The 3,109-nt window shown below is 58.1% G+C and overlaps 1 long non-coding RNA gene across 2 annotated transcripts; it reads right to left on the bottom strand.

Moving 5' to 3' along the window:
* Positions 1-1,049: 1,049 nt before the first annotated feature.
* LOC139043330 (uncharacterized) lies at positions 1,050-2,852 on the bottom strand. 2 transcript variants are annotated; one of them, XR_011500423.1, is made up of 3 exons: positions 2,616-2,852; positions 1,873-2,101; positions 1,050-1,573 (listed from the first exon to the last, which is right to left on the bottom strand). It is a non-coding gene; the product is annotated as an uncharacterized lncRNA (long non-coding RNA). The 2 variants fall into 2 exon arrangements; XR_011500422.1 differs by having other exon boundaries at positions 1,056-1,577; positions 2,616-2,851.
* Between the last annotated feature and the right edge of the window lie 257 nt (positions 2,853-3,109).

Below are 3,109 nucleotides of genomic sequence, written 5' to 3'. Positions count from 1 at the left end.
TGTGGTCAGAGCAGACCTCTGTGAGATCAAGGAGGTCTCTGTGAGGTCAGGGGGGTCTCTGTTTGGTTAGAGGGGGTCACTGTGAGGTCAGGAAGGACTTTGTGATGTCAAAGGTGGTCCCTGTGATGTCAGAGGAAGTCTCTGTGGGGTCTCTTTGAGGTCAGGGTGTGTCTTTATGAAACCAGAGGATGAGTTTGTGAGGTCAGATGGCATCTCTTTGAGAACAGAGGAGGTCTCTGTGAGGCCAAATGGGGTCTCTGTGAAGTCAGGGGAGGTCCCTGTGAGGTCACAGTAGGTCTCTGAGGTCAGCTAACGTCTCTTTGATGTCAGAGGAAGTCTTTGTGATTTCAGAGGAGTTCTCTGTGTGGTCACAGGAGGTCTCTATGAGATCAGGGATGTCTCTGGGGTCAGGGAGGTCTTTGAGTTCAGGGGAGGAATCTATGATGTCAGGGGATGTTTCTGTGTCATCACCAGGGTTCTCTTTGAGGTCAGAGAAGGGGTCACTGTAGTCAGAGGTGGTCTCTGAGGTCACTTGACATCTCTATGAGATCAGATGGGGTGTCTGTGATGTTGGACATCTCTGTGAGGTCAGGGGGATGTCTCTGTGAGGTCAGAGGGGGTCTCTATGAGTTCAGCGGAGGATGTGGCATCAGAGTAGGTCTCTTTGAGGTCATAGGAGGGCCCTTTGAGGACAGAAAGGGGTCTCTGTGAGGTCTTGGTAGGTCTCTGTGAGGTGAGAGGGTTTCTTTGTGAGGTCAGGGGAGATCCAGGTGAGGTCAGATGGGGTGTCTCTGAGGTCAGGCGAGGGCTCTGTGAGGTCAGGAGAGGTCTCTCTGAGTTCAGAGGGCATCTCTTAGATTAGGGGAGGTCTCTGTGAGGTACGAAGATCCCTCTCCCCACCACTGCCGAGACAATCAACCTCCCTTGGGACGCAGGGCATGGCTAGCAAGGACCCAGATGAAGCAGGCACTACCTCCCATGTTGGGCACATGACAACCCCGGGGCTCCCTCTCCCAGCAGGGCCAGTGACACCTCCCAGAAAACCTTCAGGACTCAGGGCCCTTTTCTCTGTCCTTGCCCCACTGACAGAGTCTTGGCCCAAATGAGTGGGACAGTCAGCCTCCTTTGGGTATATCAGGCAAGCCCTAGGGTGGTCTCCCTCCGCCCCTCCTTGGTGGACTCAGGGAGTGGGCCAGGAGAGGGCTTCTCTCAGCCCTTCTTGTCAGGTATCTCCCAAGGGGAGCACCCTAGGCGGAAGGAATGCGGGCTTTCCTCAGTCCAGAGTGGAGGATGGGAACCGCTGATAGGAGAGCATGCCTGTGGGTTTCCCCTTCGTTCCCTGGGTGGCATGCCTGTGCTGCCACACTCCTTTGGCAAGCCTTTCTCAGCCTTCTGACTTGACACAGCTTTCCCAACTCCTGGGGAAGAAAGGTTCATTTGTGATGAGAGGCTGTGTTTTTTCCAGCAATAAGTGAGGATGGGGATGAACCAGCTGGCACAGGGAGTCTTGCTGCCCTTCTGGGTCAGTTGGGAGCAAACAGGGCCAGAAAACCTCTTCCAAGGAGGAAAGCAGCTACCTGAGCAGAGAGGGGAAAGGGTCATGAGAAGCCCTGAAGGAAGTGGGAACCCCAGCTCCCTGGCAGCTGCACGGGGCCTCCGCCAGAGGGCGCCCCCACCCCGCCAGATCCCCCCCACCCAGTGCGGGGCTCCCAGTGAGGCCAGAGGCCGGATTCCTCCCCCCACCCCTCCCTCCCACCCGTGCATGCACAGTGGGAGGAATGGTCCTCAGACCAGGGAGCAGGGCTCCCACAGTCGTGAGAGTCAGTCAGAACCCTAGGTCAGGTCGGGGAGGTAGAGAGGCCATGGGTGCACCTGCCCTCCTCTCCTCAGGTCCCCAAGATTCTGGATGCCCACGTGGCAGCCCACGAAGCCAACGTCCAGCCGTCCCTACAGGTTTTTCTCCCACCGCTGCCCTACAAGGCGCAGGGAAGGCCAGACAGGGTGCTGAAAGGCAGTTTCCAGGCGTCATCCGTGGCCTCCAACCTGGATCTGGGTGCAGGAGGATAGCATCCGACGGGGAAGGCGGGGCGTGACACAATCCCTGCGAAAGATCCCCGAGGGCTGCTCCTGGTGAGGATGATGCTGGCCACCACCCATCTCGACCCTGAGGCGGCTCCCTCCCCTAGACTTGGCCAGAGGTGGCCCGTTCCATAAGGCCACCACCCAGGGATCTCTGACTCTCCCAGGGAAGCCCAGGCAACTGTGGAACGCCCCCATCACCGCAGGCATCCCTCAGGCCAAGGCCAAGACTAAGTCTGGCATCCTCCCTGGGGAGCCCAGGCAGGGCACTAAGGACCCGGGTGCGGCGGGCAGCAGCTCCCAGGTCGGGCACACCAGAATTCCAGCAGCTTCTACCTCTGATAGAGCTGATGACCCTTCACCGAAAACTTTCTGGACCCAGGGCTCTTTCCTTCCTAGCAGTCCCATGGACACCGTCTTGGCTCGAGGGGCTGCGTTGGCTGGCCCTCTTTGGGAAAGTCGGCAAGTTATAGGGTTCTCCTCTCCCTCTGCCCCAGAGTGGCATGTGGGTGGGTCCTCCCAGTGCAAGCACTTACCTGGGGGGATGCCCCATCCGTTACGTAGGTGGCCAGTCTGCTGTGCCGCTCTTCTTTGCAAGGAGCTCCAGGCCTTCTGACAGACTAGGCACAGTCTTCCCTCCTCCTGGGGTAGAAATGTTCAAAGGTGAACTAGGGTCCACCTTTCCTTCTCCTGTTTCTCACCTCCCCTTCTGACCTTCGGCTCAGGTGGCTGCTGGCCTTCTCACGGGGGAGGCCTTCTGACCCTGTTTTCCAACAACGACTAGGGGAGGACACCCAGGCTGTCTCTCTGCCAGCTGGCTCATTCCAGGCCTCAGTGACTGGTAGAAAAATCACAGCCCCACATCACAAATGAACCCTTTGACTCCAGGAGGAGGAAAGGCCCTGTCTATTCAGAAGTCCCAGAATGCCTTGCTCAGTAGTGTGGCAAGGCAGACAGGCCACCTAGGGAGCAAACCAGGAGCCCTCCATGCAAGCTCTTCCCTCAGCAGGACTCACCCTCAGCTCCAGGA

This window comes from Equus asinus, unplaced genomic scaffold, assembly GCF_041296235.1.
Source record: "Equus asinus isolate D_3611 breed Donkey unplaced genomic scaffold, EquAss-T2T_v2 contig_2, whole genome shotgun sequence".
NCBI lineage: Eukaryota > Metazoa > Chordata > Mammalia > Perissodactyla > Equidae > Equus > Equus asinus.
The sequence above is the reverse complement of the archived record's forward strand: the minus strand, read 5'-3'. Positions and strand labels throughout refer to the sequence as shown.